The sequence below is a fragment of the Podarcis raffonei genome, chromosome 4 (assembly GCF_027172205.1).
Source record: "Podarcis raffonei isolate rPodRaf1 chromosome 4, rPodRaf1.pri, whole genome shotgun sequence".
NCBI classification, from domain to species: domain Eukaryota; kingdom Metazoa; phylum Chordata; class Lepidosauria; order Squamata; family Lacertidae; genus Podarcis; species Podarcis raffonei.
Genome location: NC_070605.1, coordinates 7425630 through 7438457, shown reverse-complemented (window position 1 = coordinate 7438457; position 12828 = coordinate 7425630). Strand labels below are relative to the sequence as shown.

At 41.8% G+C, this 12828-nt stretch overlaps 1 pseudogene; it reads left to right on the top strand.

Moving 5' to 3' along the window:
• The window catches only part of LOC128412218 (zinc finger protein 883-like), a 53485-nt pseudogene extending 43767 nt beyond the window's left edge, over window positions 1-9718 (top strand).
• Window positions 9719-12828: the final 3110 nt, after the last annotated feature.

Sequence of the window (12828 nt, the reverse complement as noted above, 5' to 3'; positions counted from 1 at the left end):
AGGGCCTTCTTGGTAGTGGCACCCACCCTGTGGAATGCCCTCCCACCAGATGTCAAAGAGAAAAATAACTACCAAACTTTTAGAAGACATCTAAAGGCAGCCCAGTTTAGGGAAGCTTCTAATGTTGAATAGATTATTGTATTTTAGTGTTTTGTTGGAAGCCGCCCAGAGTTCTGGCTGGGGAAACCCAGCCAGATGGGCAGGGTATAAATTATTATTATTATTATTATTATTATTATTATTATTATTATTATTATTAACAGGAAAGAAACAATAGAGCATTGTGTAGCAGATCATATTTCTGATGTCTCAGAGGAGGACATTTCCCTTTTTCTTTTAGGGTCCAGTGTGCTTTGAAGATGTCGCTGTTCATTTCACGGACGAGGAGTGGGCGTTGCTGGATCCTGACCAGAGAGCTCTGCATAAGGACGTCATGGAGGAGAATTGTGGGATATTGGCCTCTCTTGGTAAGGCTCCCTGTGGGATCATCATATCTGCCTGGAAATTCAAAAAATACCTCTATGGGACCAACCTCATACATTTTTACAGAGCTCAACAGCACCCCCTATAACACCTGGGAACCTAACACCCCTACAATAAAGAGTAAATTACAGTTTTTTCTTTGAACAATCTTCCTCAAATTATTCCTTTTACTACCACAATTGGGCTGGTCTGAACTTCCCAGGCCATCTTCAATGTCAGCTTCAGAATTGTTAGGAAAGCTAAGTAGCTTCAGGTTTTTGTTTTTGCTCCTGTCAGTCTTAGGTTGACCAAAGAGACGACTGGCAGCGAAGCTCAGGTGCTGCCAGCAAGAGAAGAAGCAGGCCTAGGGAGAGGAGAGTTAGCAGCGGAAGGCAGAGAGGAGCAACTGTCATCTGAGCTCTGAACAAGGGGGAGAAGAAAAAGGGAGACAGAGTGACAGACAGCTGTGTGAGAGCTACAGGAGTGAGTCAGAAGTTGGAATGCAGGAAGGTCTCAGAGGTCTAATCTCAGAGGTCTGAAAACTGGTCGAGACAGGCGAAAGATACTGGAAGAGAAGGTGGGGGCTTCCGTGCTGGGGAAGGGGGAGGAGCTCAGTCTGGGCAACTCCATCTTGTGGGGAGGATGATGAGTAGAGGAGCTCCGTCCAAGTTTGTTGTTTTAGCAATAAATCTGAAATTATTAACAGCCAGAGTCCTCCCACGTTTGTGGGAGAGACCAAGGATTGGCATTGGAGATGGAGGGGATGCCATGACTGGGCCAAACAAATCCATCCCAGAGAAGAGCTAGGCTTATGGAATCTCAGGTAGCAGTAGCAGTGATGAGGATGATACAATGGTACCTCGGTTTACAAACTTAATTTTTTCAGAACAGGTAGCACTGTAGTAGTAATAATAATTTTTTGTAATGGCTTGGCTCTCCCACAGAAGCGAGACACCGGCAGTAATTATCTCAGGTTTATTGCTCAAACACATAAATCACTCCGGAGCTCCTTCACTCCGTGTCTGACTTCAAGTTTCCAGTTGCCAAGTCTAAACTCCGCCCCTTCCTCTTCTTCCAAGAGGGGAAAAAACCCTTTCGCTTCTGCTCTTTCCCCTCCTCTCACTGACCTTTTCGCGCCTTCGAGTTTTTGGGCTAGCTATTCCTGGCCTCTCCCCTTCTGTCTCTGAGCTAAGATTGGTATTTTGTGGATCTTTGCTATCTGCTGCCTGCTCTCTGTTCTCTGAAGCTCTGCCACTCGGCTGCCCCTCCTCCCTCTCACATTCCAGCTCACATTCCAGTGTCCTTATCTCTCTTTGCCTGCTTTCATACATTCCAGCCTCTGTCAGCTCCGGAACAAAGCTGACATTTTTATTTCTACCCTGCCCGTCTGGCTGGGTTGCCCCAGCCACAATGGGCGGCTTCCAACACATATATAAACATGAAACATCAATAATAATATTCTGTTTTTGTTTTTGTTTTATAAATTTTTTATTGGTTTTTTAACACATATTAAAAGACAATACAAGACAATACATAAACAAACAAACATATAAACACGTATAGTTTCTTAACATTTTTTCTTTAAACCTTCTTTCATCGACTTCCCCATACCTCCCTTTTCTGCATCCCTGTTTTAAATCTTTCCAGCAACCCCTAATTTCAACTTATAGCACTTTTTTTTCCTTTAAATCCTTTTTCTCATATCCAATTGTTTGTCCCTGCAATTCTATTTTGCATGACCCACGACATTTTAACACTCATTAATTTTGCAACAGTTCTTAAGATAAACTTTAAATTTCTTCCAATCTTCTTCCACCGTCTCTCTCCCTTGGTCACGGATTCTGCCAGTCATCTCCGCCAATCCCATATAGTCAATCACCTTGGTCTGCCATTCTTCCAGTGTGGGTAGTTCTTGTGTCTTCCAGTACTTTGCTAAAAGTACTCTTGCTGCTGTTGTAGCATACATAAAAAACGTCCTATCTTTCCTTGACACCAATTGGCCCACCATGCCCAGGAGAAAGGCCTCTGGTTTCTTCACGAATGTGCATTTAAGCACCTTTTTCATTTCATTATAAATCATTTCCCAGAAGACCTTGACCCTTGGGCACGTCCACCAAAGGTGGTAAAAGGTACCTTCAGTTTCCTTACATTTCCAACATTTATTATTGGGCGTGTGGTAAATTTTTGCAAGCTTGACTGGGGTCATGTACCACCTGTATATCATTTTCATAATATTCTCCTTTAAGGCATTACATGCCGTAAATTTCATACCTGTGGTCCATAACTGTTCCCAGTCAGCAAACATGATGTCATGACCAATGTCTTGTGCCCATTTAATCATAGCTGACTTAACCGTTTCATCCTGTGTATTCCATTTCAACAGCAAGTTATACATTCTTGACAGATTTTTAGTACTGGGTTCCAAAAGCTCTGTTTCTAATTTTGACCTCTCCACCTGGAGGCCAATTTTCCTGTCCTGTTTAAAAACTTCATTTATCTGGTAGTAATGTAGCCAGTCTCTTACTTTAGATTTCAACTTCTCATAACTCTGCAATTTCACTTTTCCCTCCTCATGTTCTATAATTTCCCAATACTTTGGCCATTTGGATTCCATATTAAGTTTTTTCACTTCCTTAGCTTCCATTGGTGACAACCATCTAGGGGTTTTGTTTTCTAACAAATCTTTATACCGAATCCAAACATTGTATAATGCTTTCCTGACAATATGGTTTTTAAAACCTTGGTGAATTTTGACCTTGTCATACCATATATATGCATGCCAGCCGAATCTATTATTAAACCCTTCCAAATCCAAAATGTCTGTGTTTTCAAGAAGCAGCCAGTTTTTCAGCCAGCAAAAGGCCGCTGATTCATAATACAGCTTTAAGTCCGGCAGGGCAAACCCTCCTCTTTCTTTTGCGTCAGTTAATATCTTAAATTTTATTCTGGGCTTTTTGCCCTGCCAGACAAATCTAGATATATCTTTTTGCCACCTCTTGAAACAATCCATCTTGTCCAAAATCTGCAATGTTTGAAACAAAAACAACATTCTCGGCAAGACATTCATCTTAATAACAGCAATTCTACCCAACAAGGAAAGTCTCAAATTTGACCATATTTCTAGATCTTTCTTAACTTCTGTCCAACATTTCTCATAGTTGTCTTTAACTAAGTTCACATTCTTGGATGTCAAATTAATCCCTAGGTATTTCACCTTCTTTGCTACCGTCAAACCAGTTTCACTCTGAAACTTCTCCCTTTCAACAGCTGTTAAGTTTTTAACCAGTACTTTCGTTTTCTGTTTGTTCAGCTTAAAGCCTGCTACTTGACCAAATACTTGTATTAGTTCTAAAACTCTTTTCGTACTAGTGTCTGGCTCTTGCAAGGTTAAAACTAGATCATCTGCAAATGCTCTCAGTTTATACTGTTTAGCTCCGACCTGAATCCCTTTAACCAGCTGGTCCTCTCTAATCATGTTTAATAGGACCTCCAGGACCGATATAAAAAGTAGTGGGGATATTGGGCATCCCTGTCGTGTCCCTTTCTCAATAGCAAATTCTTCGGTAACCACATTATTTACAATCAATTTTGCTTTTTGTTCAGAATAAATTGCACTTATACCATTTTCAAAACCTTGGCCTACCCCCATCCCTTGGAGATTCTTTTTCATAAAATTCCAAGAAATATTGTCAAAGGCTTTCTCCGCATCCACAAATATTAAAACTGCCTTAGTATTGATATTAACTTCCAGTAACTCCATAATGTCTATTATGTTTCTCACATTGTCTGACAAATGTCTTCCTGGAAGAAAGCCCGCTTGGTCTTTGTGAATCTCCCCCACCAAAACTCTTTTCAGTCTTTTTGCCAAAATGTCTGCAAAAATTTTGTAATCCACATTGAGTAATGATATAGGGCGGTAGTTCTTAACCTGGTTCTTTTCAGTCTCTGTCTTTGGTATAAGTGTAATATAAGCTTCTTTCCACGATTCAGGTGCCTTCTTCCCCTCTAAAATTTCGTTACAGACCTCCTTCATTGGTTGTATAAGCCATTCTTTCAAAGCTTTGTAATATCTGGAGGTCAGTCCATCAGGTCCTGGAGATTTTCCCAATTGCATATTTTGAATGGCTCCCTCAATTTCTTGATCAGTTATCTTCTGGTTCAAGATCACTCTACTTTGTTCAGAATTTTTTTGTAATCCATATTTTTAAAGAAATTCTTCTATTTCTTTTTCATTCACCGGCCCTTGTGCATAAAGTCTCCTGAAGTAGCTCTGAAAACAGTTTCTAATCTCATTTGGTTTATAAATGTTCTTTCCCTCCACTTCTAAGTTTGTAACCGTATTCTGTTTTTGTCTCTTCTTCAATTGCCATGCCAAAAATTTCCCACATTTATCTGCCGATTCAAATGTCTTTTGTCTCATTTGTTTTATTTTCCATTCTATCTCTTGGCTCATCAGTTCCATATATTGTCTCTGGTAAAACTTAATTTCTCTCAATATTTCATGTGACTTTGGTTTAGATCTCAATCTTTTTTCTCCTTCTTTTATCTTTTCCAAGATCTTATCCTTTTGCTCATTCTGTCTCTTCCTTTTTATGGCATTCTGTTGTATTAAGAATCCTCGCATGACGGCTTTACTTGCGTCCCAAATTACTCTTTTTTCCACTTCTGTTCTCATATTTATCTCAAAATAGTCCTTTACCACTTTCTGGGCCTTTTTATACACCTCTTCATCTCTAAACAGGGAGTCATTCATCCTCCATCTAAAGGAGCCAGCTGTTGTTGGGTTCATCAATAATAATATTCTGATCCCATATAAAAAGAACATTAACTTAAAATGAACAACTTATACTGGTGGCCAAAATTGTGGAAACCTTTTGTGAAAAGTGTATTTCTGAGGTTTGATGGCTCATAACACCACTTTTGTGTGGAGTAATACCATAAAATTATATATCAATGGAAAGATAATTTAATGAAGAATGTAATGTAATGACTTTTATGAAGGAGTATTTGTTGGAACAGCAGTCATAAAGAAAAAACGTGAAACCTTTGGTAACCATTGGTAACCATTAGCTTTAATTACGGCCTCACAACGCTTTCTCATGAAGTGAACCAAATTTTTAGTTCTGCACCTGTAAGAATGTGAAACCAAGACTGAATTATTGCCTCTGTTAATTGGGCTTTATTGCTGGATTGCTTCTAACAAAGAATTTTCTTTAGTTGGTTCCATAGATTTCTGATTGGGTTAATGTTTGGGCTATTCCCAGGCCCTTACGGCAGTGGAATAGGATTATCTTGAAAGCACCGTTTGCACACAGCAGCAACATGACATGGAGCTGAATCTTGTTGAAATAGAAAAATAAATAAATATGCTTCAGTATCTGTGAAAGATCACCTGCGGAATGCTTCAGTTTGGGCTAAAGTATTTCATTTATGTATTTTGGGGCATTTACATTCCCATTAATGATGCAAATTCTGCCCACACCTTTTGCTGCCATACAACCCCAGATCATCACACTATCTGGGTGTTTCACGGTCGGTGTAATGCAAGTAGGATGTAAATCTTCTCTGATTCTTCTCCTCGCGTATTTCATGCCATCACTACCAAGCAAGGAGATTTGGCTCTCATCCCTCCAAATAACACTGTCCCATTGTTCCACTGTCCACTTCAAGGGTTTAGTCATGGCGTGGTGTAGTGGTTAAGAGCGGTAGACTCGTAATCTGGTGAACCGGGTTCACGTCTCCACTCCTCCACATGCAGCTGCTGGGTGACCTTGGGCCAGTCACACTTCTTTGAAGTCTCTCAGCCCCACTCACCTCACAGAGTGTTTGTCGTGGGGGAGGAAGGGAAAGGAGATTGTTAGCCGCTTTGAGACTCCTGAAGGGGAGTGAAAGGTGGGATATCAAATCCAAACTCTCCTCCTCCTCCTCCTCCTCCTCCTCCTTCTTCTTCTTCTTCTTCTTCTATCTTTTCAAGCGTTGCTTGAGAGATAACAATGGCTTTTTCCTTAGAACTCTAACATTTAGACCAGTCCTTGCACTCAACTTCACATTACATTGCGCCATGTGATCTTGTATACACCCAGATAATATTCTTCTGTCATGTAGGGACAGTCTCTCCATTCTTCAATCGTCACTTGCCTTTGTGCACCTTTTCCTGCCTTTAACGGTATGATTTTATGGTCACTGAGTCTCCTTATAGCTCTTCCAAAATATAGAAATGCCAGCTTTGGTTAAGTTTTTCCCAATCTTTCTTCTAATTTCTTCATAACTGTAGCCCTGTTCACTTAATAGTACATTTTTACATCGCTTTCTGGGTGACCAGTCAACTCTTTGTGCCATTTCTATAATTTTATTATGTTTTTCAACCTCACTAAATGAAAGAAGACAGAAAACCAACCAACTTGTTAGCAATCACGTAACACACTGACAAAAGTCAACCTAAGCAAGTTGTGCTTCCTTTTCTGGTTATTTGGCTATAATGTTTCATAGAATATGGATAATTAAACAAACTTTGTTGAATTGCATTCTTGATTAAATTATCTTTCCATTGATATATAATTTTATAATATTACTCCAAAAGAAGCAGAGTTTTGAGCCATCAAACCTCTGAAATACACTTTTCTCCAAAAGGCTTGCGCAATTTTGACCACTACTGTATATCAAACAAAGCAACATTCAACAACACATCAGAATCTCATAATAAATATGTTGGTTAACACAGGTAATGAACACCCCCCCCAGCTCCCTTCAGTTCTTCTCCATTTGTTCATGAGTGTCTAACCCCTTTTTGTCTCCATTGCAGATTGTAATGAATCGGAAATCGAGAACAAAGGTGACCAAGATAAAATCCCCAGAGAGGAGAAGCCACGTAAAAATTTAGAGTGTGGAGAAAGCTGCAGTCAGAGCTCCCATTCCACTTCCCATCAACAAAATCTCATTGGAAAGAAACCATATCAGTGTGTGGAATGTGGAAAGAGCTTCAGGAGGAAGGACATTCTCACATTTCATCAAAGAATTCATACAGGGGAGAAACCCTATCAGTGTGTAGAATGTGGAAAGAGCTTCAGTCACAGCTTCAGTCTCACTTCCCATAAGCGAATTCATACAGGGGAGAAACCCTATCAGTGTGTAGAATGTGGAAAGAGCTTCAGTCACAGCTTCAGTCTCACTTCCCATAAGCGAATTCATACAGGGGAGAAACCCTATCAGTGTGTGGAATGTGGAAAGAGCTTCAGTCACAGCTCCAGTCTCACTTCCCATAAGCGAATTCATACAGGGGAGAAACCCTATCAGTGTGTAGAATGTGGAAAGAGCTTCAGTCAGAGCTCCAGTCTCACTTACCATCAAATAATACATACAGGGGAGAAACCCTATCAGTGTATGGAATGTGGAAAGAGCTTCAGTCAGAGCTCCCATCTCACTTGCCATCAAATAATTCATACAGGGGAGAAACGCTATCAGTGCTTTGAATGTGGAAAGAGCTTCAGTCACAGCCACAGTCTCACTTCCCATCACAGAATTCATACAGGGGAGAAACCCTATGAATGTGTGGGATGTGGAAAGAGCTTCAGGAAGAGCTCCCATCTCACTTCCCATCAAAGAATTCATACAGGGGAGAAACGCTATCAGTGCTTGGAATGTGGAAAGAGCTTTAGTCACAGCCAGAGTCTCACTTCCCATCACAGAGTTCATACAGGGGAGAAACCTATGAATGTGTGGAATGTGGAAAGAGCTTCAGGAAGAGCTCCCATCTCACTTCCCATCACAGAGTTCATACAGGGGAGAAACCCTATCAGTGTGTGGAATGTGGAAAGAGCTTCAGGAAGAGCTCCCATCTCACTTCCCATCAAAGAATTCATACAGGGGAGAAACCCTATCAGTGTGTGGAATGTGGAAAGAGCTTCAGGAAGAGCTCCGATCTCACTTCCCATCAAAGAGTTCATACAGGGGAGAAACCCTATCATTGTGTGGAATGTGGAAAGAGCTTCAGGAAGAAGGACCAACTCACTGGCCATCAAAGAATTCATACAGGGGAGAAACCCTATCAGTGTGTGGAATGTGGAAAGAGCTTCAGTCGGCGCTCCTCTCTCACTTCCCATCAAAGAATTCATACAGGGGAGAAACCCTATCAGTGTGTAGAATGTGGAAAGAGCTTCAGTCAAAGCTCCAAACTCACTTCCCATAAAAGAATCCATACAAAGGTCGGGAAAACCATTATACAGCTTTAGGAGCCAAGAAATCCGCACCTTTATTACCTGGCCTTTGGCTGATTGACATCTAATGCCTTTTGAACATGTGGTGTTTTGTGTTTGTATGTTGTAACCATCCTGAGACCTGTAGGTATAGGAATAGGCGCCAATGCTTAAAGACCTAGGCGTCTCCCCCCCCCCCATAAAATATTTAAGGAGGCCTGTGGGGTTTGCCCTCCTAGGCGTGTGACATCATACTGGGTCATAAGGAAGGGTTAACTAAGTATAAAATGATTAACCAATAGGAACCCAAGGGGAGGAGTTAGAGTTGTTAAGAGGTGAGTCTGGAGTTAGAGAAAGAGGGAGCATAAGTCTGTGGGTTGGGCTAGTCTGATATGAGAGAGTGAGAGAATCTGTTAAGAGGAGTCAGTTAAACAGTTGGGATAATCAGTTAGAAGGTATTAGGAAGGTATAGGCCGGTAATGAAACTAAGGTTAAGAAACTGACAAGAAAAATTATCTGAAACCATAAATTTGTTAATGCTTATAAAATAAACTTGTTTATTTGGTTTAATGTTAACAACTGTCTGGACTCAGTGTGTACCCGAGAGAAATGGGTTGGTGGCAACGGGGAAGTGATCACAGTGGTGGCACAGGGATCAATAGACCGTTAAACGTCCGGGGACCCTGTGGACAGGTCCCATCTTTACGGGCCAAACTTGGGTCCCCAGCAGCTCCCGGACTACAGTTCCCATCATCACTCCCCATTGGTCCTGCTAGCTAGGGGTGATGGGAGTTGTAATCCAAAAACAGCTGGAGACCCAAGTTTGCTTTAAAGGGAAAGTAGGCTGGCCCTGTGACACCCTCTGCTGGACAAAAGTACTGCCCCGGAATCTGAACCACCCCCAGTACTGCTAATTGGAATTAATAGAGCGCAAAAAAGAAGTTTGATCGGCACTTCTACCTCTAGGGAGATTCTAGGTGCTTTCTGCGCCACCTAGAGTACCCACAGAATTGTGGCTTCTACTGGCAACACACATAGGAGAACAAATGAAAGACAAACACAATGAGCAGGCAAAAACCTGGAAAGGGCCATACCAAATGGACATCCAGTGTGAAGAGGTCCCCACTGCTGAACAACGCCACAGGTAGAGGATGTGAAATGCTAGAAGTGTTCTCCGGGGCAAGGGGAGCTGCTGGGAAATTGAAGTACGGGCTCAAAATATTACTTTTTTAAAAAGTTACTGCCATTATAGGCATTGCCATTCAAATGGTGTGCATACATCATGTGATTGATTGTGCAAGGCGGGCCTTACCTGGCCCCCCACCAATATTTTATTCAAGTCGGCAGCACTGGGTTGATTGGTTTACAAATTAAATAAATACATAAATCTCCTTCCTTTGCACATGTCAATATCCTCTTTTATTATTTTTAAAATTTATTCACCCTTCATCTGAAGATTTTACAACATACAGGATGAAAGTATGGCTTTCTCAAAAACAAGTCAAGCCAAAGAAATCTCTCCTTTTCTTTTTTTGGATGGAGTTACAAACTTTGTTGTTCAGGGGACTGCTGTGGAAATTGTGCATCTTGATTTCAGTGAGGCTTTTGACAAAGTCCTCTGTGAGATTTATGTGAGGAAGCTGGTAAAATGTGGGCTGAATGAGATATATGTCTTAGGACATCAAACTGGGAAAGTGGATTTTAAACTGACTGAAGAGGTTTTATGCCCTTGGGAATTTGGTCTCTTAAATCTACCCCTTCGCCTTCCGTTTCTGTGCGCTGCTCTGGTTCGCCAGAAGCGGCTTAATCATGCTGGCCACATGACCCGGAAGCTGTACGCCGGCTCCCTCGGCCAACAAAGCAAGATGAGCGCCGCAACCCCAGAGTCGGCCATGACCAGACCTAATGATCAGGGGTCCCTTTACCTTTACCTATGCATTATAGAAGGGACGTCCAACTTCCAAGATTCCATTCTAGGAATTTGCAAAACAACATCAAACCTTGCGTTACATGAAATACAATCGACAAACACAAGACGTAACCGGCTGTGGATTCACATAAACAATACTCTTCTATATATTCTTATCACAATATCAAATGTTTATCTTGCACATAAACAACACATAAAGTGAAATAAATTAGTTCATTCATAAGGACCAAATGTCTGCTAGTTTCTGTTCCACATATGTTCATAAAGTCCAAATTGGAGCCTGCTACAGTTCCACAGTGTAGTAGTGTTGCACATGCCTCCATTGTAGGAACCGCATTCCTGACTCAGAATTTCACAGGATGTCCCTAAGATGATTTCCCTTTCAAACAGGATACGTGAACCTAGGCCAGTAGGGTCCTCCTCTCCAGCAGACGGACAACCCCTTCCCCAAAGCCCCTCCCTCCCCCACCTCCCCATGGGGGTCCCTCCCCAGAACGGCCTCCACTGTCCGGTGCTTGGACACCTGAAGGGCGTGGAGGCCTCTCAGGGCAGCTGCCTGGCAGCTCTGCATCAACTGGAGCAAGAAATCTTGCTCTGGCTCCAGCAAAAGTCAGGCTGTCAGTTCCTCGCAGCGGGGAGCAGGTCTTTGGGATCCTCTCCCTCATAGCTGTCAACTTTTCCCTTTCCTTGCGAGGATCCTATCCGGAATAAAGGAATTTCCCTTTAAAAAACGGGAAACGTTGACAGCTATGCTCTCCCTACTCTTGTTTCCTCCAATACTCACCATTGCTGGATGACGAAAGCCTGTGGCACATCTTCCAGAAGAAAAAATAAATAAATAAGTAATAAATGAAATAAGAAGCGAAATAAGAAACTGAGAAAATAAGAATCCACTGATTGCCTCGCCTTGTCCTCCATCAACTGCCACCAACTGCTCTCTCCTCCACTCGCCTCACTGCTAACCCAAAATGGCTGCCTGCAAGTCTGTGGTCCTTGTCACCATGGCAACCCCCCCTCACCTGGACCTGGGCCCACCTGGCTCCACCTATTGGGAGATGATCCATAATGAAATGAAAAAAAATGTTTAAGATAATCTTTGTTAAAAGACCAGAAGGGTTTTTAGTAGGTATTTTATGATTTACTAAAAAGATAAGAGAAATCCATTCATGTATGTGACAACAGCGGCCAGAATTTTACTAGCTCAAAGATGGAAAAGCGACGAAATACCAGCGAAAGAACACTGGCAAGAAAAGTTGATGGAATACGCTGAAATAGTGAAGCTGACTGAGAGACTTAAAGATAAGGACAATAATAATAATGACTTTTTAAAAGATTGGGAACCTTTTAAGATGTATATACAGAAACAATGGATAGAAATGAACTCACTGGCAGGATTTGAGTGATACACTTACAGTGGACAAATACAAACAGAAAATACAATTATGAGGTAAAAATGAGAAGAAGAGTTATAATGAAATGTTATAACCTTCATTTTAATATATAAGGAATACATGGCGGGGGGGGTGTTAACTGAAATAGTAAAATGTAATTTGAATGTTTGATTATGTTAAAATTTCTTTAATTCAATTATTAAAAGTGGCTCCTCTTACTTAAGGGCCGTACAGACCTCATGGGACACCAGAGCAGATTCCCTTGTTGCTTTTTTGAGTTGACCAGCAATGGGGGTTGCATTTCCTTATTTACAGGAGGGCTGTTGCTGAAGCACATGACATGCTCTTCACACTTAGTTATCTATTAGGAACACAGGCACAAATTATTGTGTGTGTGTTTGTATTTGCAAACTACCCCAGTCTGAGCGGTGAGATTCCAGGGGTCCCAGGGGCTTCCTCATCTTTGGTTTCCTTGGAACGAAAATCAGCGGAGACTATGTTGTCTTTATGATATCTAGTTTTATTTACTCGTATACACAACCGGAGTGTAGGACGGAGGGGCTCACAGCATCAAGACCCGAACAGATCTTGCTTCTCTATTAGTCGCAGCTTTGGATCCGGCACAGAGCAAGCTGGTTTCGGGGTTTCCCACAACTCTCTCTGGGTCTTGCTTTTCTATCTAGCAGTCAGGTGAGATGGGAGGGGGGAGGACAGCCCCCCCATTAGCTGCAGCTCTTGCAACCCAGCTCCTTCGTTGGGGATGCTGAGGAGGACACTCTATGGCCAGCGAAGGCCCTTGTCTTGCCAAGAAACTTGTCTGTGGGAATTGTGCATCCATAATGCTATGGAAAGG